Source organism: Hipposideros armiger, unplaced genomic scaffold, assembly GCF_001890085.2.
Source record: "Hipposideros armiger isolate ML-2016 unplaced genomic scaffold, ASM189008v1 scaffold_169, whole genome shotgun sequence".
In the NCBI taxonomy this organism is placed as follows: domain Eukaryota; kingdom Metazoa; phylum Chordata; class Mammalia; order Chiroptera; family Hipposideridae; genus Hipposideros; species Hipposideros armiger.
Window position 1 is genome coordinate 1738102 of NW_017731519.1, and position 27797 is coordinate 1765898.

At 33.5% G+C, this 27797-nt stretch overlaps 1 pseudogene; it reads left to right on the forward strand.

Annotated features, from left to right (window-relative positions):
* Nucleotides 1–21796: 21796 nt before the first annotated feature.
* LOC109387798 (protein EURL homolog pseudogene) lies at nucleotides 21797–22806 on the forward strand (annotated as a pseudogene).
* The last annotated feature ends 4991 nt before the right edge of the window (nucleotides 22807–27797 follow it).

The window sequence follows — 27797 nt, forward strand, 5'->3', positions numbered from 1 at the left end:
CATAGAAGGCTCAAATAAACTTCCCAAGTTCACACATCTAGTATGTGGAGGAGCCAATTTTGGAGTCTATGCAACTTGATTCTAGTCCACACAAGCTGTGATTAAAATCTTGAGGAAAACCAATTTATCTTGTAGCATTTAATAGGCCATATGTATGTGGCAGGTATTGAACCATATAATCTTATTCTGGCCAGGTATGTGATAAGTAGTGTCAGTTCAGATATAATAAATATGGTTAGGAGGGTAGGCTTAAACATTGTCCCCAGAGATATCCAGGTACCAATCCCTAGAACCTGAGAATGTTTAGAGATTCTGTGGATGTGATTAAGTTAAGACTCCTGAGAAAGGGAGATTATTCTAGATTGTCTGAGAGAGCCCTTTTAAAAGCCATCACAAGTAAGGCAGAGGGAGATTTCACACAAAAGAGGAGTCGTCTCTGTGACCATGGTGGCAGAGATTGGACTGATGCAGCCACAAGGCAAAGAGTGTCACCAGAATTTGGGAGAGGAGCAAATGAACTCTCCTCTAGAACTTGTAGAGGGCATGCAGCCCTGCCAACATATTGAGTTTGGCCTAGTGAAACTGATTCAGACAGCGGACCTCCATAACTCTAAAAGAATAAATATATATTGTTCTAATCCACCAAGTTTGTGGCAATTTTTACAGCAGCCACAGGAAAGTAATACAATACCAAATGAAGCTGCAGACAACTTGTATGAAGTCTCTATTCCTCCTCTTAATCAGGTGCATTGTTTCTTAGCAACCCAACCATGGGGAAAAATTGTCCTAGGAAAAATCTGGTTACAATCAGAAAAGCAATAGTGAAATATTGATTTAAAATGTCCTATTTGCCTTGTTTGTGCTTTGCTATTTGAATAAAATACAAATATACTTCTAATAATGGTATACAAGAAAGAGAAGACAGGATATTCTTAACTATCATCTCTCCACCTTACTAAACACTCAAAATGAGACATAGAAATGAACTTCTGAAATTACCCACCCAGTAAGTCCCACAAAAATATAAGACTTTCAGGCATCTAGATAAATAAAAATGTAAATGATAGTTGGTAAAGACAGAAAGATAGCTAGCTAGGCCAGATTCCATTATTAGATAAGGAGATATGATTCATAGTTCATATGATAGTTGGTTCATATTTTTCATTTGACTTCTGATAAAAAATTGTATTCTTTTACTGTGGAGGTGAATTCAATATATTGGAGGGATATTCCCTCCAACTTGATCCTGTAGACTATGTCCAGATATACTTTTGACTTTGCTGATGTGCTCTTTCATCCATAGGATTTGACCTAGAACAACAGCAGCACACAGGAAATGGTTGTGAATTGCACCACAAACCTAAGCAAGAATATCATGTTAAACAGTGAGTTTTCAGGCATTTTAGCTTGTGATTAAGAGCAAAAAAAAAATGCTGTACTATCTTCAGAAGGAGACCACTAAGGATAGTTCTGCTTTGTTATGTGGGCTAGACTGCAGATTCCCAAACATTGCAGCTTTCTAGAATGTTCAAATGACTTGGTAAAAATACAAAGCATTTAAAAATAAATCTTAGTATATATGCACATATGTTACATCCTTTTAAATTAAAGAGTATTACTTCTGAAGTGATGAGACCATTTTATTTATTTATTCTTTTCTTTTGGATATCTTTCCATTTAGTTCTTTTAAAAAATTTCAATAATGTTTTGTAGTTTTTAGTGTACAAGTCTACCTTTCTATTTTTTCCTAAGTATTTTATTTTTGTTGATGCTATTGTAAATGGAATTATTTACTTAATTTTATTATCCAATTATTCTTTATACATTGGTAGTATACTGGAGATACAGTAGATTTTTATAGATTGGTCTAATATCCTGTAACCTTGCTGAACTCATTTACTAGATCTAATAGCTTTTTAAAATTTTTTATTTATTTTTTATTCCTTAGGGTGCTATATATAAGATCCAGTCTAGAGTTTATTCCTACTGTTGAGTGTTGAATCTCAGTGACTGAATTTTCACTTCTAAATTTTTTCCACATCTACATGTTCTTATTTTTTTTAAATATCTATTTATTTATTTATTTATTTATATTTATTTATTTTGATTAAATTTATTGGGGTAACATTGGTTAGTAAAATTATATAGGTCTCAAGTGTACATTTCTATAACACATCATCTATATACTGCATAGTGTGTTTTATTGAGGTTTAATTGACATATAAAATTGTAAGATATATAAAGTATATATTGTAGTGATTTGATATACGTGTATGTTGTAAAAGGATTCTTCCCATCTGGTTAATTAACACATCCACCATCTCATATATTTATCTTTTTTTTTTCTCTATTGTTATGTATTCAAAAAACTATCAAGATTAATATAATCAGCACCCATTTAAAAATCATTATATGATTGAAATAAAAATCCTTATGTTCCTATACCAAGACTATTCTTTTCACTGAATAATATCATACTACAGGCAAGTCTAGACCTAGAAGCAAATATTATCAGCATTTAGTTGCATAATTACCATGCACTTCTTACTTTTTTTATATATGTATATCTTTATCAATGTATAATATGATTTTGTATGTATTAAAATTACATTTTCATCATACCTCACTATGTATGTCTCTTTCTAAGTTGTGTTTTTCTTAATATCATGTCTTTTTACTTCTTTTTATTGAGATATGACTGACATATAACATTGTATAAGACTAAGGTATATAACAGTGATTTGATCTATGTATACATACTACAAAATGATGGCCACAGTAAGTTTAGTAAACGTCAATCTCCTCTCATAGTTACATGTTTTTTTTCTTGTGATGAGAACTCGTAAGAACTATTCTCTTAGCAACTTTCAAATGTGCAATACAGTACTATTAACTATAGTCAACATACTATGTATTACCTCCCTGGACTTATTTATCATATAATTAGAAGTTTGTACTTTTGACCACCTTCACCTGTTTTCCCCATTTCCCACCCCCTGCCTTTAGCAATTGCTAATCTACTCTCTGCGTTTATGAGTTCAGGTTTCTTTAGTTCACACATATAAGTGAGATCATAGTTTCATGCGTGTTTAGCTTTGTGGTTGTTAAAATATGTAGCTTAAGTTCATTCTTTCTAACCGATGCATAGTAAACCACTGTATAAATGTATCACGATGATTTTTTTCTGTTAAGCAAATTTAGATGTTGTTAGATTTTCTATTACAATCAATGTTGCTATGAATATTATTGTATATTTTTCCAGGCACACATGCACAAAATTTTCTCTAGGGTATATATTTAGTAATGAAAGTTTATAGTCAACTTTATTAGATAATATTAAATTACTTTCCAAAATGTTGTATGAATTTACAACCTCAACAGCATAGAGAAATTTTCATTGCTCTATTATCTCATTTACAATGCCACTGTGGGAATTAAATTTTTGCTGATGCAATGGGTATGAAATTATATCTTTCATAGTTTCTATTAGCAGTATACTCATTACTAATGAGGTTGAGTAGTTTTTCATATGTTTATCAGTTGTGTTTATTTCCTTTTCTGTGAACTTTTTAACTGCATTGCTTATGTTTCTTCTTGAGAAGTAGGAATTTGTTAACTCTTCTGCCTGGTAATTCTTTATGTTAAATAGTTTGCAACTATCTTTTCCAGTTTGTCATTTGATACATGGCTATTTCAGATTTGAATTTGATAAAACGTATCAGTATTTTTTATTTTGGGTTGTGATTCTTGCCCTGTTTCAGAAATCTATCCTGACTCTGAGCTTATAAAGTTAGTTCTCATTAAAAGTTATTTTTATTAAATGATTAAAGTTTCACTTTCCATATTTGGTTATTTAATCTACCTGTAATTGAATTTTGTAAGTGATTTGAACTAGGGATTTCATTTCACTTATTCGATATAGATCTTTCTTTTGACTTCCAATCCCATGTGCCCAGTGACCTAGTTGCTCTGTCTCTGTGATTTACTAGCACCTAAATTTCAGCAAGTCTCAAAACAAATTTGTTGCACATACATCATTCGTGCTGGCTATTACTAACTCCAAACATTGTTCACTAAGTGAATTTTTCTTTTCTTCCAGCTATGCCTAGAGAGGTTGTCTCTTCTCTTGTTCTCTCTGGCTTTTCTTTATTTTTGTCATCTTGGTTGTGCAATACTCACTGATTCTTGTTTGATTTCCGGTGCTCCATGTCTAGTACCTGGCCCATTGGAATGACCCTGTCTGTTACACCCTAGCATTATACTGTTTACAAGTCATAAGGTAGAGAGAATGGAAAACATCTGTCTGAATATCTACTATGTGCTAATTACTTCCAGGTACTTTACACATATTAGGTCCTTTAATCTTCACACAGCTCCATGAAGTATGTTTTATTATCTAGCCTTATATACCAAACACAGAAGCCTTTAGAATTTGTGTACATTGCCACAAATTTCACAGCCAGTTAGTAATGGAGCCAAGATTTGGGCCAGGTATAGTTGCTATCAAAGGCAAGCTTTTTTCCAGAAGTGTGTGCACTTCCTAAACTTTATTTTTACAGGTAGCACTTCTATTCTTAATTTGCTACTGCACTGAATCGTGCTAGCACTGAGGCAGACTCAGTGCCCTCAGTTTGTTTTCCTCCTTTGGGGCAGGTGCCATCTCTCTGAGGATGATTCCTCTCACTCTGTAGTGTGGTAATAGTAGCAATGGTATAAACTGTCTTAGCTTTTGATACGTGTCCCCAAGTTGAGTGACACTTTTTTCCTACCTGACCAGATATCCCTTGCAACTAAGAAGTTATGAATGCCTGTTACTTCATGGAACTGATGATCAAACAGGCCACACATGGTAATGTTTTACTATTTTATCTCCATTATGGGTGGATCATAGTATCAACCTGACCCAAATGGAAAGTTTTGAGTAGTATATCTCCTTTTCTTTTTGTGAATCTCAAGTCTCTTCATTCTACTACTTTAAAAAGAAGCTATAAATAAAAGCAATGAAAGTGTATCAGGTTAGTTTGAAAATTTTTTGTAAGTGACTTTGTAGCTTTGTGTATAAGCATGCACATTTAATTTGTATACATTATTTTATTCTTTTGGAGAGATATCTATTATATTTCACATAACTTTAGAATACCAATCATTGGATTTTAAAACTTACAATGCTATTTTGTCTTAATAATTCAATTGGATTCATTAATATTGATAAACAGAATTCATTAACTAGTCCTGTAACTATATATAAGTATACAGTACAAAATGTCAAGTGAATATGTGACTCTAATCTAAAAGTTTGCTTAATATTGTGAAATATAGTTAAAATAATTTATTCCGTTAAATAGAGATTTGCTTATGGGGGAGTAAATTTGGGATTTCAATATTTTTGTTTAATTTTATAGTCACATTCATATTTTATTTTGATTTAGAGTGGCATAAATAGTTTAAGCTTAAAAAAATAAACATTTGTTGAATTTACCATGGATTATATTTCTATAAAGGTGCAGAAAATTGAAATTATATAAATTGATTTTGATTTTCCCCAAAAAGTTGATGTTATAATTGGAGATTATAGCTCTGCCTTAAGCAAATTTCTAAAGATCATAGATACCATATTCTATTAACTCTAAATAAATACTACTCACTACGTGATAACATTTTCCAAAATATATATGAACTATGACACATCCATCTTATAAAGTGTAATGAAGTCTATCAAAAAACATCTCAAGAATATTTCAGAAAGATAAAAATATTTTTTACAAGACAGAAGAGACTATAAAGTTAGAAAAAAAGTCTTTAAAATTAGACTCTCTCGGTTTCAGCTCTAAGTACTTACTAAAATTCAGCTGTAAGCACTTACTACCTTGATAACTGTGAACAAGTTGCCCAGTTTTCTACTTCATCCATATCAATAATAGGAAAAATTTCAGGTCATACCTGATAGGACTGTTTCGATTATTCAATATGTGTAAACATATAGTACAGGTCCTGACATATAACAATTATAATAAGACTATTTCAAAAGTGTTCATTTTAAATAATCTCAAAAGGTAAACAAAAATATGAAACTGTTAAAAAATATAGTTCATTTTAGGAGATAGGATGATAATTAATTTTAATTTTCTTATATACTTTTTCTGTGTGTCTTATTTCTACAATAAGCAGATATTTTTACTTCTCCTAGTAACTATAAATACATTTATTAAATGTTAATCATTTAATTTATTAGCAAGTTGGCACGAATCAATTCATTCAACCTACGGACTAAGCTCTGAGAAGTGCCAGCTGTGTCTCGTCAGGTGTTCCAAAGTCAGTTCTCTGTGCATTTGACAATCAATGGCTGTACGTAAGACATTCAGGGATCGAGAAGCGAATATAAGCTAGAGGCCTCACTAGTTTCTTATACTATGTTTAGGCTAAGATGGGGAGTGTCATTCAGTGTTTTGTTTTGTTTTTTGTAAAAATTAACAACTCGCTGTCCAGATACAAAAAGTTCTAATTTTTAGCATTTTTCTTTTCCTGCGGTGTAAATATACTTATCATGGCTGATTTCAAGCTATCACCATGATGTCACTGAACAGGGTTGGGTAAAGATGTGGAGTAGCACACCATTGTATAGTATCTCTACCAAATAGCCACAATAGATGTTAATTAACCTCAAAAGCATAGGTAATAATTATAATGTACTTTAAAATAACTAAGAAGTGATAAGATTTCAGTGTTTATTACCTTTGTTTTTAATGTCATATATTTAATTGAACGTTTATATAGTTTAATGTGTAATTGTGTTTTAAAACAGACTCACAATATTCCAGAATTTTTAACAACCTTTCTTGTAAGTTGGTATGAGTCAATTCCAGCACACCAAGAGTATTTTTGAAATATGTTAGCCCATCCACATACTTTGAATGTCTGTATTTTTAACAATTAAAGCCAATTTCTAAGAAATTATCCTATTAGTTAAGAAACAACTATATTCACACACAAAAAATGGCACTGTGCTATGTAAAAAAAAAAAAAGCAAGGCTTGCATACTGATTGAAAAAAAGGACTTATTTTCTCTGATTTGTGGTTCTTTCAGATAAAATGTTAACTGACCATCCTGAAAAATGCATTTTTTAAAAAATTGACTCATAAATACTTCAGTATTCATCTCAAAAAGACAATGGCTATTTTTAATTAAGCTTTATATTTTTAGATAATAGTTTCAGATGCCATTGTAGAAGATGGCAGAGTAATCCCATGGAGTCTTTGCCTAGTTTAGCTCAACAGTATAATCTTGTGATAAGATCATGGAATTTATATGGTCAGGAGATATATTGTTTTCCTCACTGCAAGATTACCTCCTGTGGCCCTTTCACAGCCACACACACACAACTTCTAGCAACCACTGATCTGTCCTTCATCTCTATAATTTTGTCATTTCTGTAGTGTTATGTAAATGGAATAATACAATGCGTTACCTTTTACATTGCTTTTAATTTTTATTCAGTATAGTTCTTTGGAGATCCATCTGATTTTCTGTGTACATCAATAGTTCATTCTTTTTTATAGCTGAATAGTATTCCATGGTATGAATGTGCTACAGTTGGTTTACTTATTAATCCTTTGAAGGACACCTGAGTTGTTACCAGTTCTTGGCTATTATGAATGTAACTGCTCTGAACATTCATCTGCAGGTTTTTTTTGTATGAACATAACTTTTCATTTTTCTGGGAAAAATATTCAAGAGTAGAATTGCTGGTAACTTGACTGTGCATGCATGCATAGTTTTTTAAAAAACTGCCGAATTGTTTCCAGAGTGACTGTACCATTTTACGTTCTCACCAGCAATTATGAGTGATCCATTTTCTTCACAGCATTTTGTGTTTTCAGTATATTTTATCTCAGACACTGTGATTTTAATTTGCATTTCCCTGATGGCTAAACCCATTGAAGCTCTTTTTACATGCTCATTTGCTATCTGTATATCTTCTTCGGTGAAATGTTTCTTCATGTCTTATGTCCTATTTTCTAACTGGATTGTTTGCATTTTTAACTATTTTGTTTTGAAATTTCTTTTTTATATTATAGGTACTAATTTTTTGTCAGATATGTGGTTTGCAAATATTTTATCTCAGCCTGTAGCTTGCTTTTATCTTCTTAACAAGGACTTTCACAGAGTAAATATTTTAAATTTGATTAAGTCCAGTTTCTCAGTCTTTCTTTTTATGGGCCATGCTTTTGGGGGAAAGTTTAAGAATGGTTTATATGGTTCTAGATCAGAGGGCTTTCTCTTTTTTTCTTTTTCTAAAAGTTTTATACTTCTCAGCTTTACTTTTAAGTCCAAGATCCATTTTTAGTTAAATTTTGTAAACGGTATGAAATTTAAGTCACCAAACACCTCCTTGGTGAAGTTTATTCCTAAGTATGCATTTTATTCTTTTTGGTGCTATTATAAATTAGATTTTCTTAATTTCCTTTTTGGATAGTTCCCCGTTACTGTATAGAAACACAATTGATTTTTGTATTTTGACTTTGTTTTTTACAACTTTACTGAAGTTATCATTTCAAATATTTTAATTTCTGCAGCATCAGTTATAATGTCTCCCTTTTTATTGCTGATATTATTTGTTTGAGTTTTCTTTCTTTTTATCTTAGCCTGGCTAAGGGTTTGTCTCTTTTGTTTATTAAAAATACTGACTCTTAGTTTTGTTGGTTGTTTTCTACTGTTTTGTAGTCTGTTTTTTGTTTATTTCTGCTCTAATTTGTATTTTTTTTTCTCCTAACTGTAGGCTTAATGTGTTCCTCCTTTTCTTATTTTTTGGTGGAATGTTAGGTTGTTTATTTTAGATCTTCCTTCTTTTTTGTCATAAGCTTTTTATCACCTCTGTCTTGGTATTGTTTTTGCTACATCCTATAAATTTTGTTGTTATAGTGTATTTTCATTTGTTTTAAAATGTTTTGTGATTTACCTTTAGATTTCTTCTTGGCCCATTTGTAGTTCAGTAATATGTGAAACTCCACATATTTCTGAGATTTTCAATTTTTTTTGTTATTAATTTCTAGTTTTATACCATTGTGATTGGAAAAGGTATTTGATATGATTTGAATCTTTTTAAATTTGCTATAACTTGTATTGTAGTTTAACATATGATCTATCCTAGAGGACATTCCCTATGTACTTGAGAAGAACCTGTATCATGCTGCTATTTGCATAAAAAGTTTTCTATGTTCCTGTTAGATCTATTTGGTTTATATTCTGTTATTTCCTTATTTGTTTTTCTTTCTGAGTGTTTGATTCAATGTTAATGGTGTATATGAAGTCTCCTATTGTTGCATTGCTGTTTATTTCTCCCTTCGGTTCCATTAATATTTGCTTTATCTATCTGGGTGTTCTGTTGTTGTTACTTACATATTTATAATTTTTGTATCTTCTTGATGAATCAACTTTTTTATCATTATATTATGTACTTTTTTAGTTCTTGCAATCATTTTGTATTTAAAACCTATTTTGTCTAAGTATAACCACTCATGCTATCTTTTGTTTACAGTTTACATAAAATACATTTTTTCCATTGCTTCACTTTCAGCCTATGTGTGTCTCTAATCAAAGTGAGTCACTTGAACATAGCATATAGTTGGGTTGTGTATTTAGCCATTCAGATACTCCAAATATTTTGACTGAGGAGTTTAATCCATTTATATTTAAAGTTATTCTCAGTAAGGGAGGTATAGTATTGCCATTTTGTTAATTATTTTGTCTTTTTGTTTCTTTTCCTGTTTTTTTTCTGTCTTGGTATTTTGTTAATTTTGTAATGATATTCTTAGATTCCTGTCTCTTTTTCTTTTTTGTATAATATATATGATATACATATATACGTAAAACACCTTGCATTCTTCTTTTTTTTTCTTTCACCACTCTGAATGTATCATCCCATTCTCTTCTGAACTCAAGGTTTATGCTGAGAAATCTGCTAGCAGTTTTATGAGAGCATCATTATACATGAAGAGTCTTTTTGTTTGCTATTATCAAAATTTTCCTTTTGTCTTTGACTTTCAGCAGTTTTATTATGTGTCTTGATGCAGGCTGTTTTGGGATTTTCATATTTGGAATTTCTTGTGCTTCATGAATCTGGATATTCATTTCTTCCCCAGATTTGGAAGGTTTAGGTTTTAAGCATTATCTCTTTTAGTATTCTTTCTGCCCCATATCTTTCTCTCCTTTACTGGGGTTCTCATAATGCATATACTATATTAGTTCACCTGAGTGTTTCCTGTAAGTTATTTAGGCTTTTCACTTTTTTTATTGTTTTCGTTTTCATTCCTCTGACTTGATAATCTCAAATGACTTATCTTCAAGTTCACTGATTCTTTTGCTTTATCAACTCTTCTATGAAGCTCTGTATTGGATTTTTCAGTTCAGTTATAGCATTCTTCAGCTTGATACTTTCTGTTTGTTGGTGTGGTTTTTTTTGTATGTTTTCCATCTCTTTGTTGATATTCTCATTTTCTTCATGTGTTCTCTTCCTTATTTTGTTTAGTTGTCTGTCTGTGTTCTCTTGCAGTTCACTGAGCTTTTTAAAAATGGTTATTTTTAATTATTTGTCAGGAACTGCATAGATTTCCATTTCTTTTCTATTGGTTACTGGAAATTTTTTTTTTATTCATTAATGTTCCATTTCCCTAATACTTTGTGTTTCTTGAGGCTTTGTGTTGGTGTGTGCACATTTAAAGACACAGCCACCTCTTTCAGTTTTAAGAAGTGGCTTTAGCAAGGAAAGACTAAGCAGTCAGCCTGGCTAGAGATTCTGGAAGTCTCTCAAACCCTTTTTTTATGGGAGGTGCACATTTCACTCTTCTCCCTCCTTCCTGGGAGAAAAGTCTCAGGATTGTGTGTCTTTTCCAATCCTGCTGAGCTCTGCTGAGTACTGAGAGCCACGCTCCTTTTTCCCCCAGGACAGTACACTGAGATGCCAGGACATTGGTCACAACTTCCATTCCTCTCTCTCCCTCCTGAAGAAGTCTCATGGCTATACACCTCATTTTACTTCTGCAGATCTGACCCAACTGCTCAGAACTGCACTGTCTTTTGAGATCCGTGCCTTCTGTGAGAACTGCATTACTATCTGCTGAGATCCACGCAGGCTGCTGAGATCTTCACTGTCTGCTGAGTTCCTTGCCATCTGCTGGGAGCTGAGCTGGGTTCTGTGAGCTGCACCAGCTGCCAAGAGCCAGCCATGCCCCTTCTTTGTTCTTAGCTGCTCCAAAGGCATTGTAGCTGTGCCAAATTCCTCAGCACTTTGGGTGAAGCAAGACAGGAGAAGATTTCTCAGGCAGCACTCCAAACAGCTGTGTATGTTGGATACACTTCTCATTCTTGCTTTTTCCTGCAGGAGACATTATTAGATCTTTCTTGATGTTTAACTCTGCCAATTTGGAAGAGAAGAAGACACAGGTAAAGGTAAATTACTCTTTTTACATGATTCAATGTGGTTGTTGTCAAGTACCACATTTTTCTCAGGTACTGAAACTTCTTAACTTGATTCTGGGTTTCTCATAAAAATATTTTGGTCCATATATGATTATTAAAGCATTGTGTTTTGGTTTTTTTTGGGGGGGGGCAGTTTGTCAAGTGTCAGGACGGCCTCTTCTGCCATCTTGCTGACATTAATTCCTTTCTTCAAAACTTCAGATATATGTTTGTAAGGATTCCTCTCCCAAATGTATCTGAAATTTTACTATTTACATAAGTTCTATTTCCAGTAGTATCTCCTATAGTGAGTGCTCTTTCCCTTCACTATTTTGGGGAACTACAACCCTGGATATCCAGCGTGCTCAGATTATCTCACAGTCCCCTTTGCGCTTGCCTGAAAATTGGAGAATTTGGAGACTTTCCCCAATTTGCCAATTGCCTCATTCACTCATAGTGGGGAAATCCTCCTTGTAGAAATGAGGGCTGGTTAGGAATTTTTATTTCCTACACCTTAAATCTGCCAGAAGCCCTTTTTGTCTTTCTTCTACTGTTCTCACCCAGCTTCTCTTCCTGTGTAGCTTTTCATGTTACATTTGCGTTGGCCTTGTCTGCTCAACTCTGAGGCTCATAGAAATATCTTGGCAGCAACTCTTGTGGTAGACACTATTTTTTCTATCCTAGTTGTTTTATCTCTTTTTAAGAAAGGGTTGGAAAGTTTTAAAGTCTGTGCTACCGCTACCATCATTCCTGTCTTCCACATATGACTTTGGAAAAGGACGATATTAAACACTTAAAATAACATATAACACATACAACACAATTAAATAGTATAATACAAAAGTATAATTTGCTTCATTTAAAAGTTCCTGTTAAAGGACTACGCAGACAAGATTAGATGCTATGAAATTTTAAGCAAAAAAGTACAGCAATATTCTGGTTTGGAAAATGGTTGGAGTCAGAGGCCAGACATTTATAATTCCAGAGGAAAAACTGGGAGATGTTACCTAACTGAAGATTTATAATTGAACTATGTGTCAGAAGCAGTAAGACAGTAATCTGATATGAACCTGACAAATAAAAGACAGCCAGAAATAATGTAGGCACAATAGGCAGAACCCCCAAAATAGTGGGCCCATATGAATTTAATTGAAGGATGCTAAAAATAATCTAGAAATGTCAAAATGTACTGCCCAAAAGACCCTGTCTAAGCAAGTTGCTAATGTGTTAATTTTCTATGGTCCCAAATCCTTGCCACATTCAGGTTATTGGATTACTTCACTAAAGTGTTCACATTGACTGGCTGCCTCTCTATTTCATAACCTTTTAAATTCAGGATATTACATTGAAATGGTTTAATCCAAGAGACAAATAAAGACTGTTTCATTTCACAAGATGGTAAAATAGGTAATAGCCAAATATTATAATGTGTCAACATGAAAACAAGGAAGAAAAAGTTGTGTAGTAACTTGAGAAAGTTAAAAAAGATGCTTTGTACTAAGATCCCAAGTAAAAATTATTATTTGTTTAATTTACTTTTTTTAATGGGAAGGAAAATGAACAATTCATTATGCAAGAACATTATAGCAAAACTAATATATGATCTATGTTTAAAAACTATAACATTTAGAATCACAAGGGTAAATTTGTGGGACTGTTTTTAATGTTGGGCGAGATTTCAAAGGTGGATAGTAAGAGCAGACAATAAGAGATCTCATTAGTGAGGCAACATTCCAAGGTATAGTAGTTCTGTTCTGTCTCTTCTATTTATTCTTCAGAAAGTAATGTCTGGTATTAATGTTTATAATCATTCTAAGCACTATGATTTTGAAGCTTCAAAAATCAAACTTAGACCTGGTTTTACTTCAATTTTAAGGAGTGTTGTATGAACAACTTATATTTGTTGTATTCAGCTAAATTACCAAGATAAAAGGTTCAGTCTGAAAGCCTCTCTCACACTGAGTCCTCCATGTGAATGTTCAGATTAGTTCACTAATCTTACATGTACATAAATGTCTATAATAAAATATAAGCACCCATGTAGAATTATCATTACAACTGATTTTAACAAAATTTTTATTCATGTTATGTTATGTTGAATGAAGTATTGTTTCTTTATTCTTGGTTGTTTCCTTATTCTTCAGTAATTTCTATCAATGTGGGAAAATCCATTGAGGTTATGTCTATTGTGTATACGTGATAGAAATACTACACACTGCATGTCTTTCCAACTTTGTGTTCAGTGATATTACTTTGGTGACTTGAAGTCAGCCATAGTGGTAATATTTACACTACAAAAATCAGGAAATACTGCAAACAAAGGTTCCATTTTTTTCTTCCCTTCCCTTCCTTTCCCTTCCCTTCCTTTCCTTTTCTCATTCTCTCTCTCTCTCTCTCTCTCTCTCATTAAGCATTTGCCAACAATCCACTAGTGGGGACCAAGAGTACTGGATGCCAAATGACACCAATTAATTGCCAAAGATAAGGTTGACATATTTACCATAAAGGGCAAAAGGGATATGTCAGAAATAAGAATTCCTTGATTTTCAGGGATTTCTGACAGTGTTAAATCAATCCCTAAAATAAATAAATAAATGGTCAATCAACTAGATCATTGCATGATCTATCTAGTAGGGAAAAAACAACAACCCTGTATCAGGTAGACAAGAACCTGACTTAAGCAATGGCAATGGAGACTCACAAAAACATAAATTTTATACCCAGAGTCCCTTGATTTAAGGGACAGTGAGTTCCTTTGAGGGAAGACCATGTATCATTGCTTCCAGTGTATATTGTAAATATTCCAGTCCTTTCTCAAATGGATCTCTGTAAACTCTATTTACTAGAGTTGCTATGCATTGAGAAAAACAAAATGCCCAGATCTTTCAGGTAGTACTAGACACTAGCTCTGAATTGATGCTAAAACCTGGGGGATGAAAATATCACAATGGCCTATGTGTCAAAGCAGAAGATTAGGGTGATCAGGTGATAGAGTCTTAGCTCAAGTTTGATTCATAGCCACTCTAATTGTTTTTCCAGTTCTTGAACATATAATTGGAATATATAATAGATAGAATAGGCAACTGGCAGAATCCTTACATGTGCTCTCTGACCCAATGGATGAAGGCTATTTTGGTAGGAATATTTAAGTGGAAACTCCTGGAACTTTCCCCTTCTTATAAATATTGTTTTATGTTCCACAGCACAAGAAATTTTTTTTGCAGAAATTATAGAGATCAATGATACCATCATGCCTTGAAAGACACAAGGGTGGTGATACATCTCCATTTAGCTCATAAGTTTAATCAGTTGGCCTCAGTAGAAATTGGATGGATCTTGGAAAATATCTGTAGAATATCTTAAACTTAATCAGGTGGTGACTCCCATTACAGCTTCTGTCCTAGATGTAGTATCCATACTAGAAAAGTCAATATGGCCCCTGCCACTGGGTGCATGGCTGTTGACCTGGATAATGTCTTTTCCCATACCTATTTGTAAGGACCACCAGAAGCAGTTTGCTTTTTATTTTACAGAGTCAAGAGTACACCTTCATAGGCATGATTCAGACATATGTCTGTTATCCTACTCTCTCATAATATAATCCCTAGAGATCTTGTTCTTTTGACATCCCACAAAACTTTACCCTAGTCCTTCACTGACTACATTATGTTCTTCACGTCCTATGAGTGGGAAGTACAAGTACCTTAGGTTCTTTAATAAAACGTATCAAACTAGACAGTGAGAGATAAACCCCACATCAGCATCCAGAAGTTGCTGGAGTAGCTAAAAGGTGGAACAGCTTACTAAAGAATCAGTTAAGTTGCTAATTGGATGAAAACCTCTGAAAGGAAAAGATTTTGTTTCAGGTTGCAGTATGTTTTAAATCAGAGATTATTTTATGGGTCTGCGTCCCCCATAGCCAGTTTACTTGGGTCTGGGAGTAAAGGGTGAAAGTGTGAATGTCTTCTTTCACTATTCTACCCAATGAATTGAATAAAATAAAAATATTTACCAATGTAAATAATAAATTAGTAGGATTAACAGAAAGATTTTTAGATAATAAAATGCCAACTAATGAATTTAAAAGGAAAGATAGAATTAGAAAACTATAATTTGACAAGTATCACAGTAATAATTCAAACATGAAATAACAATGGGTGTTATAACAAATAAAAATTTGATGAGGATGGCTATTTATGTAAACTCAAATAACTCACTACAAAATATGTTTTATTAACTATAAAGGGGAAATGAATGGCTTTACAGTGAGAGACAACTGGCATATAGAAGCTTAACCAAATGATCAAAAGTAACATCATCAGTGATGGGATAAATCAAAATATTGTATCACCTGAAGGGATACAGTGAGACAAACATTGGATCACTTCTGTAATCTTCTGCCAAAAATGCTTAATATGAAAATACTCATGAGGCAACTTCTGACTATCCTAACTTGGAGGGTAATCTATAAGGTGCTACTATTGTGAAAGTTAAGGAAAGACTGAGGAACTGTTCTGGTTGAAACAAATCAAAGAGACATGATAATGAAATGCAAAGTGCGGTCCTGGGGTGGATCCCTTAGCTCTAAAGAACATTAGAAGCTTGAAGAAACTATAATGGTGTCTGTAATTAGATGGTAGTAACCAGTGTTAAGTTCCTGATTTTGATGGTAGTATTGTGTGCCATCTTGTAGAAAACCCTTGTTAAAAGAATTACATACTAGTATACCTGGGAATGATGAAGCATCAGGTTTCCAATTCATAAGTGTTTCAGAAAAAAATAGTCTTTGTACTATTATAACTGTTGTATAAAAAAGAAAATGTTTCCAACTTAAGAATGTTTTTCACATTTAAATAATTGTATAACTATATATTACTGATTTTAGAGTTTTTGTTAAAATAAAAATTTAACACATAGGGCATAGTTTTCTTTTATCTAATTATTGTAGGAAAATTGACTATCACCGTATTAAGATTTGGAGAGGGACAAGTACTATCCCTAACTATCGTGTAGTAATATAAATACATATTTTTCACTCAACTTCAAGTTAGTAGTGTGTGAAGGTAGGGCGAGGAACAGATAAGGGAAAGGGTGCTCATCACCTGTTAAGCCAATTTCAATCTCTGTTAGTCTGCAGTCAGATTACTAGTATCATAATGATCATCACCATTGCCACTATCCTCAAAATCAATTATAGAATTGTGTTAAGTTCTCTATCGAGGTGCTGAGAACAGTATCAATAATTCAACAGAATCTCTCCTTAATTCAGGATACAAATTACAAACTGAAAAAGATTGGTGATACCAGTGGGAAAGTTTTTATCTAAAACAATGTGACATCTTGCCTAACATAGTAATCTTAAGATCCATCCATGTTGTCCCAAATGGCATTATTTCATCTTTTTTTATAGCAGAATAGTATTCCATTGTGTATATATACCACATGTTCTTTATCCAATCATCTATCGAAGGACACTTCGATTGTTTCCATGTCTTGGTCACTGTAAATAAGGCTGCAATGAACATCAAAGCACATATATCTTTACAGAAAAAGTCAAGAACCATATGATTTCACTGATATGTGGGATATAAAATTGAAAACAACAAAGGAACAAGACAAACAAATGAGGAAACAAGAACTCACACACACAGACAATAGTTTAGTGGTTACCAGAGGATAAGGGGGGAGTGTGGTGGTAGATGAGGGTAAAAGGGATAAAATATATGGTGATGGAAGGAGAACTGACCCCAGGTGGTGAACACACATGTAATATACCTGCTTTTAAATATATTCAATTTAATCCTTTTTTATTAAGCCCCTAATATATGTGAAGCTTTTTCCTGTTTTTGTTTTTAAGTCTTTATATTTCCTGAAAAAGAATAAGAGAATGAGGAGAAAAAGAAAGACGATAAGGCATATTGATGATAATAAAACACCTAACAATTGATCAATTCTCACTCTATGTTAGCAGAAAGGAATTTCAGATTAATCATTTATTTAGTGTGTCCCCCAACAGGAAGGGTCAGAAATTCCCTCATGAGTATTTTCATGTTAAATATTTTGGCATGGATATCACAGAAGTGATATTACATTTACCTCATTGAATTCTGTCAGGTGGTATAAGATTTTGATTTATTCCATTAGTGATAACATGTAATTTTAATTATTTTTTTAATCTAGTGTCTGCTAGTTGTTCCCACTGTAAAGTTTTTGCCATGACTACTTTATTTTCATGTGCCCTTTGAGCAAGAACTGGATTGGTCGAGCAAAGAAAGATGGTCACAGAGTCTACCATTATGTCCACCTGATAATTAAGATTCTGCTCTGTGTGTGGGTCCTTTTGGTGAGTTTTGACATTGGACAAAAACATATTTGTAATCTGTACCCCTATGATTAGTTTAATTGAAATCATGTAGAAATTTTTGAGTTTATCAACTAAAATTAATAAATTTGATTTATAAATTAAAAAAAATGAACAAATCCACACTTTAGTTTCCATGCATTGTATCACACCAAGAAGGTAAGGACAATAAAAACACTAAATCACTGGAAATCAACAGGCTATGATTTTCTTGTGACCTTGGAAAAACCATTTAGTTTTATGGTGTTTAATTTCTACATTTCCAAATTAAGCAAGTGGAAAATCAAGTAATAAACTCTTTTATTTAGTGTTTACCATATGGCAGCCATCATACTAAGTTTTTTAAAATTATATTACTTAATTTAAAACTTATAAAACTATGTAGATGGTATCATCCCCATTTTACAGATAAGGTTATTAACATGGAGAGAGATACATAAATTTGCCACGATCAAACACTGAATACATCGCACAGCTAGGACTGAAGTTTAAGAGCGTCTAACTTAGAATGAAAGCTCCAACCTTACTCTACCTCCTTGTTGACTTACCCAAGGACCATTTTAGCTCCTATATAATAGTTTTGAACTTTCATGAATAAGAAATAGCAGATAGCGCTGAATTTTGTTGTGTCACTTGGAGTCAAGTAATTATAGTAACAATATAAATTTTGTGTCCTCTTCCTCAACGTATTTAATGTTTTATTTGTAGATCCCTGTCCTCCTTTGCTCCCAAACATTCAAAACTGATTTTAATCTCTTTACATGTGTTTTAGCTTCATTCTTTTGGCTACCTCCCCTGAAATCTGTAGCAACACAATGGTACCACAGATCAGTTGACAGCTTTATGTCGAAATTTCATGTTTGGCAGGCTTTAATCTAGAAAAGCCTAGAGGATATTTGTCATCTGCCAAGTGAGATCCTCAAGCTTCTCTTCTCTCACATTCAGAAATGATATATTGTGACCTTGCAAACTCCTACACTCTTGAGATTTCAGTGAGATGCTCATTTTACTTCCACAAGGGTTGTTGCTAATCTTAAAATTATAATAACATTTTTCACATTTAATTTGTTTCTGTCTTTTATTCAAGTTATTTTTAAATATTTGTTTTCACCCTGCATTCACATTTCTAAGGACTTGCCATGGGAACATCTGTGATTCATGTATTTGAATGGATTTGGGGGAAAACTGAGCCGAGCAAAGGGAATCTTATTTATTTGTCATGTTAAGAATGAAGGTACTCATGAATTATTACTTTTATCTAGTTTTATATTTTTAAAATGGAGCTTATTGGATATTACATATTAAAACTAAGAAAAACAAAGCACTTTATTGAGGAAAGTTTTATTTCTAGCAAAAGATTTGTAATCTTTTAATGGAATGGAAAAGTTTTAACAATTGTAGGAGTTCAGAACAAGTCACCCCAAGATGTGCCTCTGTGATATGCAGATTATTTTGAGCTAAAGACAACCTGCAGGCTCGTGAGAAACTTTTACTTCTCCTTGAAAGAATTTAAACTAGGGACCTTGCCCATGATAGGAGTTATCACCAGAAATCAATTTTTTTTTTGTCTGAGGTGGATGTCAGGAAAAACTACTAATTACTGAACATCTGCTCTTCTTATCCTCCATCAATGACCTTTCTGTCTCTGAAGCCTGAGTTGAGGAAAGTTTTTTGCTTCCCCAACACAATCAAGACTTGTTATTCATTTAAATAGATGTTTATTCATAATAATAAAATGCAGTGGTCTATTGTTTTCATATGAAAATAAAACACAGCTGTGATAAATTTTTTATTGCAAAAGCGATATATTTCTTATATTTGATATTCTAAATATTCATTTATTTTTTGTTAGTTTATTTTAAAGTGACATGTATAACTATACTTTGGGGAAGAAAATATAAATGTCACATATATATTGCTGTGATTTTATTTAAATTTTACATATAAATTAAATCTGTACTCTCTGTTTTTTATATTTAGTTTCAAATGATAAATGTTAGAGAAAATATTTGTGGTAAAAAAAATTGGCATGTATTGCTAGATCTTGGTGACTGGTTTAGATATAATTAGTTATCCAAACTCAAACAACTTTTAGAGAAAAGGGAGGTACTAACCAGAGGATGACAAGATAACAGGTGTACACTGGGAAATGACCAGACCACCTGGGACATAAATTTACTCTAGATGTAAGGGATAAACTACCCATAATGTCAAGGATGAAGAGCAGAATTGTTCAAGCTAAAGAGTCTACATATCTATCCCAACACTTCTCAGATTTTGTTTCATATGGATAGGATCCCTTTCTTTTGGCTGCACACTTGAGTCTTAATAATACTCCTGACATTGAATTGATAAACAATAAATGAAGTAAAGCAACCATATGATATCCAGAGGTTATTTGAACTATTTTCCTTAGGGCCTTGACAGGATTATTTTTTTACCTAGGTATATGGCATGGAAAACTACTAAGTATTGGACATTTGCTGTTGTTATGGTCCTGCAATGACTTTCTCCCTCTGAAGCCCCAAAGTAACTTACCTCATCTGTAGCTTCAAATGTCATATATATTTCATTTTCCTTTTCTGTCTTTGAACCTCTCAAGAGAGAGTATATCAGTCTGCTCAGGATGCTATAGCAAAGTACCACAGATTGGGTGGTTTAAACAACTGAAATTTGTTTTCTTATAATCCTGGAGGCTGGAAGTCTAAGATCAAGGTGTCAGCAGGGTGGATTTCTGCCTCTCTTCCTGACTTGTTCTATGTCATTTATAAAAGATACCTCATAGATGAAGCAGTAATGCTTCCAAGGTCAAAGGTATGAACCCATCCTGGCACAAATGAGTTCTCTTAGATCAGTACTTTTCTTGCCATTAGCTCCAAATATACCCTCTCTCCTCCTCCTTATTCAACTTAACATCTATAGTCAATTATTATAATTATTTCATGGTAACTCCTCACCTTTCTTACCCCTTTCCTGCTTCATATCCTTGATGAGTAAACACATGACCAACTTAATCTATCTTTCCATGTGCTTCCCACCTGCAAAGTGAACATGACTAGAGAAAAAAGCACAAATCATGCTGACTTTCAGTTCATGACCACACACTTCAAATTAGCCCAGACAGCTGCCCAGAAATCACTATTTTTCTGGTCTATTCATTCTCCTACTCTTTTCAATATTACACTTTTTTCTCATTAAAATTCCAGAACTCCTCCCCTTCACTCAATATCTGCTATTGATCTTGCTTCCTAAACCACTGAGAATACAGAAACAATCAGAAAAAGAGCTTCCACAAACCTCCACCATCACATGTACCCAACTAACATATTCTCCACCCTGAAAATTTGCCTTCCTTCTTGAAACTGTAGATAAACTGTCCATGTTCTCCACTTGGATACTTGATCCCATCTCCTATTACATATTCAAGGACATCTCTCTACCAATTCTCCTCTACATTCTCAATTTTTTTTTTTGTCTCTACACTGAGCCATGCAGTTATTTCTTTCATTTCAAAAACCATCTCTTGACTTCAGTTACCCTCCAGGTACTGTCTCATTTTTATGTAATCTAAACATATTTTTATTGAAGTGTACACAATTAGCAAAAAAAATTGGAAAATTGTATGACCAAACTTTTAAAAGTGGCCACCTTAGTGTAATGGAATTATCAGATAATTTACTTCTTAATCATTTATGTCTGTAAGTTTAATTCATTTAATATGTATGTTTTCATGTGTGTGTACAAATGATAGTTTTATAACCATATAATTATTATATAAATATATAATTAAGTATAATCGCACGATCTATTAAATATAATAATTGCATGTGATTAAAATGCAAAATAAATAAAACAAGGTGCTATTTTCCCCATAAGACTGACAAAAATGAGAATATGACCATGTTTGTGGACTTGGAAGGGGCACAGCTACTTTGAAAAGCAATGTGGCAAACAATAGTGCAGGAGCCTCAGCAGGCAGGATGGCCGTGTGGAGCTGGACTCAGAAGGAAGAGAAGCACTGTGTAAACATTGATTTGAATGAAAACAAATTTACATTGTTTGTAAACTGCGCACAGAGAAAGAAATACACTCCGTCTGCTATGTGTTTTTTGAGCTAAATATTGAAAGAGTACTACATTCTAATTTTTTGCACACCAGACCATGAAGGGGCTGAACAGGCTGCTTTGAAAAATACCATTTGATTGCAAACCAGGATTGTCCTCCATCTAAACTTTCAAAAAGTACTTACGAAGAAGTTAAAACCATTTTGAATAAGGAGATAAACTGGATTGTACAGTATGCATAAAATAAGGATGTGTATTCAGATTTTGAATGTTCTAAGAATTCTCAGCATCACTTGTTTAATTTCAGGCATAAACCAGATAAAAAGTTACTCCCACAGTTTGACTCCCAACTACCAAACTATTCTACAATACACTAGTGCCTCTCAAGCTATACACAAAGAATATTGAAGCAGAGGGAAAATACAGATTTGGGGCTTGCTACGTTACAAGACTCAGATGCCACTTTATGCCACAATGGTGTATTGTGGCCTCATAGTCACAACCAGACACAGAAAAAAGAAAGGACAATCTTGAATCCAGAGGCTAACGTCCAGACCCCACATCCACATTACAGCAGAGAGGAATTGAATTCGGTGACTTTTGGTGAGGTAAAGGGACTAAATATAAAGCTGTGACCCCAAATATAGAAAATTTTTGAAGAATTAACACACAAAGTGCAGTAAAAAGATTCTTTAGCCTCAGAACTCCACATCCGCCACGTTGCCATGGAACACCTTGGCAAAAACTATTCCAAGTTACCATGTCTGCCAGTGGGGCCAACAGGAATGAAGGCACACCTATCCATAAACAACTGCACGAAACTTACACTTAATTTCTATGCCCTCTCATTTACTGATCTGCTAAACATGCAGACTTTGAAGAAGTTGAAGAAAATTATGGTCCATTTTTTTTTTCATGGTCATTAAATTTGCAAAGCTGAAAAGTAGTATTTAACATCTTTGTCAAAAAAAAAAAAAAGCAGATCATTACATTCTGGTCTTCCAGGGTTAATCATTTTGGTTTATTTGGGAAATCTTTTTTCCCCAAATTACTAAATGGCCCTCCCTAAGTTTTACCACATGTGACTACTTAAATATACTGTTAAAGTGTGATTTTATTAAACATAGTTTAATGTAATTCACCTATCAAAACAATAGAAGGTTAACAGACTCCTTAGATTAGCCTGGACTATTAAAGATACATTTTGAGAGGGAAATGAAATTCATACTGGGTCATCAGAAAAGTCATAACGTATTTTGTCTATGTTTTTCAAAGGTCATTTATTTATATAAAGAACAAAGATCAATCAACAATAGATTGCCCGTTTTGTTCAACAGCCTTTTGCCATCTTTCATGAGCTGCGTAATTCTTCATTCATAGAAGGACCTGTCTTTATTTGCGAAAAACTGAACAAGGTGCTGATTTATAGCCTCATCTGAATTGAACGTTATACCACGCAAGGAGTTTTGAAGAGAGCAAAACTAGTGGAAGTCTGATGGCATAAGGTCAGGCGAGTACAGTGGGTGTGGCTGCACATCCCATCCAAGCTACAATCATTTTTAACGAGTAACCAAACTTGTGTGTGATCTCGCATTGTTACAATGAAACACAACTCCTTTACAATTAACAAATTCTGGACGTTTCTGGATGATGGATTCATTCAAACTGTCCAATTGCCGACAGTACACATTCAAATTGATTGTTTGGTTCCTTGGTAGGAGCTTGAAAAACACACCTTTAAAATCCCACCACACTGAGAGCATAATCTTCCTTTGATGAATGTCTGCTTTCGATGTTTTTTGAGGCGAATCATCAAGTCAGGACCAAGACCGTTTGTGAACTACATTGTCATAAACAATCCACTTTTCATCACCAGTTAACAGTTGCTTCAAAAAAAGAATCATTTTCCTCAAGTTTAATGAGCATATTGCAGATGTTTATATGCGCCATCAAATGAACTTTGAGTTCATGTGGAACCCAAATATCAAGCTTGCTTATGTAGCCCAGTTTCTTCAGGTGGTCGTGAATGCTTGAATGATTGATGTTCAATGTTTCTGCAATCTCTCGTGTCGTGTAACATGGGTTTGACTTGATCAATGCCTTTATTTTGTCGTTATCAACCTCGGTGGGCCTCCCTGACCAAGGAGCGTCGTTGAGATCAAAATTGCCAGCACGGAATTTCATGAACCATCATTGGCACTGACATTCTTATAGAGCATCATTACTGGAAACATTATGCAACTTTTCACAAGTTTGATGTGCATTCTTCCCATTATGAAAGTAAAACAGTGAAGTATGGCAAAATGCACAGTTGGTCTTCCATCTTCAACTTGTTGTAAAATCTCCAAAACTCAACCAAATCACTCAATTTTTTAAAAAAATGAAGTTAGAACTGTCAGCTATTAAATGACATAACAATAACATAGATGCGAATGACTCTAGTACTTCCAAAAATGAACTAATGCCATCTTTTGCAAACATGCATCATTGCTTTTCCGAAGACCCAATAATATCACCTCTTATTTATTATGAGCAATATTTTTTATATGAAAAATTATATATAAATGCTATTTTAGGTACCTTTCCATTCTCTTTATAAATGTGTATTTGAATGCCTCCATTTATTATAGTTACACTTTCATGTGTGAATGTTATCCATATTTCAGATCACTGCATTTTATGCTCTTAATACACTGTTTTTGCAACTATTCTCTTGTTTTTCAAAGATAAATGTATTTCAAAGTAGAAACCCATCTAGTTGAATTGTTTGACTTCTAATAACTCTTATGAAAGAGGAATTAAAACTTTTTGCAAATAGTCAAGAAAATAAAATACACTATTTTTTTCTAAAAAAATATTAAGAAAAGCAATGTGGAAATATCTAACAGACTCGCAAATGTTTGTACCCAAGTATCCAACAATTTTATATCAGAAAATGTAATCCTGAAGAAAATGGATACCTAAGCCAGGATTTGCATTGCAGAAATAATTGTAATCTTGGAAAATTTGAATCAACCTGAGTATCTGTTAATAATGAGATGCTTAAAATGTGCAGTTCCAGATAGATCAACATGGGAGATGTTAAAACTAATGTTGAATGAAAATGGAAAGATGGAGGATGATACACCCAACATAGTGTATGTATTCTTTAAGAACACATGAGATAATCTTTTGATAAATAGATTGCAAGGATTCTTATAAAAGTCAGATAGTGGTTGTCTGTGAGGTTTTTGAAGGAGAATAGTGCTGAGGTTATTCATTACAGGAGACTAGCTAATCTCTAAAGTTTTATTTGCTTTAAATAAAAAGAATAAGAAAAAAATGACAAAATATTACCTGTAGATATGCTAAGTGGTGAGAATATGTTTGCACTTTATGTACATTTTCCCCTTTATTTTGAAATTTCTTTTTTAAAAAATAAGGAAAGAAAGAAGGGAAACAAACCCATGAAATTGGAAATGCATGCTCCATAAAGTTTTGGAATATAAATAATGTTAAGAGATCTTATTTATAAATGCCAAGATGAAAGTTCATTTAATTTAATAATTTCACAACTTTATACTTTTTCAGATCATTATTTCTTAAATGACATGGGCAGGAAGAGCCATTTTCTTGTAATTAAGATGACCAAAAATAAAGGGTACCAATAACTCCAAGAATGAGGATTATTCTGAGAGGCAGCAAAATTTGTCACCCAAAAATATGCTATTGAAAGAACTCAAAAGGATCTGGAGGCTTTGTTAGAAATAAATGATGAAGATTTATTCAAGGGTCTTAGGGTTTTCAAACCAGAAAAACAACCAGGCAATATGCAGAGTGATCCCAAGAAGAAGGAACAGCTGATGGTTCTTATGGTAAAAAATATATTCTTGAGAAGAATTAGTCCTACATTCTTATCCCCTGGATGGGTTTGAGATGATAATCCTCTAGATGACTGGTGGTCTGGATAATCGATGTCAGGTGGTATGGATATATGAACATTCTTTCATTGGTTCTTCAGAGGTAATCAGAGGGTTATCTGGAAATTTGATGTATAAGGCCTGACAATTAAGTTCATGTACTCATCCTAGAAATAATGCTACATACCTCATAGCTGAATATCACTATGGTCACCTTTGAAGTACTCCCCTTGGGAAGCTATACACTGATGCCAGACCTAGTCCACCCTTCAAAGCAATTTTGGAACTCTTTTTCTGAATGGCCATCAGAGCTGTCATTGTATTACCCTTGATGTCCTGAACATCATCAAAATGTCTTCCTTTCAATATTTCCTTTATCTTTGGGTAAAGAAAAGAGTCATTGGGGGCCAGATCAGGTGAGTAGGGAGGGTGTTCCAATACAGTTATTTGTTTACTGGCTAAAAACTCCCTCACAGACAGTGCTGTGTGAGCTGGTGCATTGTCATGACGCAAGAGCCATGAATTGTTGGTGAAAAGTTCAGGTCGTCTAACTTTTTCACGCAGTCTTTTCAGCACTTACAAATAGTAAACTTGGTTAACTGTTTGTCCAGTTGGTACAAATTCATAATGAATAATCCCTCTGATATCAAAAAAAGGTTAACAATATGGCTGCCACAAGTTTGCGGACTTAATTGTCAGACCTTGTATATGTTGGCATTGATGCAGGACTAGAAAGTTCAGAAGTTTAAGTTCTCAGACTAGTTCAAACAAGAATAGAATAATGTCCTTTCCCTCAACTGGCTTGATTTTAGTAATCTAGCAGCTTGACTCTAGTGACCCCATTTTATTTCTTTACTATATTCCTCAATGCTTCTTTAGCATAAACATATTTTAGGCTGATTATTTTTAAGAAACAGTAGACATAGAAAAAGCTCTGAGAACTGAGTAGAAGTTACCCTTTTATAAGAGACATTTACATTTATGAGGAAAATCTCCATTTGGAAGGTTATCTCCCTCCCTGTACCAGTAAGAAGGGAATGACTAAATTTCTAGAAAATCTTATTAATGGCAAAAGCAGAGACTTAAATCTGTGTAATAACCTTACCCTCCTTTATTGTGCTTTGCTTGAGAACTTTCCATAATTGTACCCCTACCTCCCAACATCTTCTTTTGTCTTTAGCTAGTGATGGTATTTAAGGTGATGGCTTTGGCCATTTTGGGACTTATTTGGTTTCCTGGGTGTCTCCCATGTATACAGGAGGTTTGCATGCTATCAAACTCTGCTTTTTCTCCTGTTAATCTCTCTTTAATTATAGGGGGGAGTCTCAACCAAGAACCTAAAAAGTCAGAGGGAAAATTATTTTTTCTCCCCCATAACTGTGGAAGAATAAGACAAGTTTTCTTTGAAGGGTTAACATGGAAATGTTGTTTTTGTTAAAACAATATTAGTATCAAATGGAAATGGCTCATTTATTTTGTGTTTGAGGTCAATTATTCATAATACCCTCGAGCAGCAGTTCTCAACCTTCCTAATATCGCAACCCCTTAATACAGTTCCTCATGTTGTGGTGACCCCCAACCATGAAATTTTTTCATTGCTACTCTATAACTGTAATTTTGCTACTGTTATGAATTGTAATGTAAATATCTTTTTGTTTTCCGATGGTCTTAGGCGACCCCTGTGAAAGGGTCGTTCGACCCCAAAGGGGTTGCGACCCACAGGTTGAGAACCGCTGCCCTAGAGTACCATTTAAATTTACTCAATCTAGGCTTACACTATAAGAAACTAACATAGATTCAGATTTTACTAGCATTTGCCCCCAATTAAAAATCTGTAATGACTACTTTCAAATGCTGAAAGAGTTAAGGATTATGTTGTATTCTTAAATTTCATAGTTTTATTTGTTTCTGAATGTTTGTGTCAACTGTTAATTGTTGCTAGAAATCCAAACTATGACGTAAGCCTGAATAGCCTTTATTAAACACATATTTGAGACTTTTTCTGTCTAAATACATTA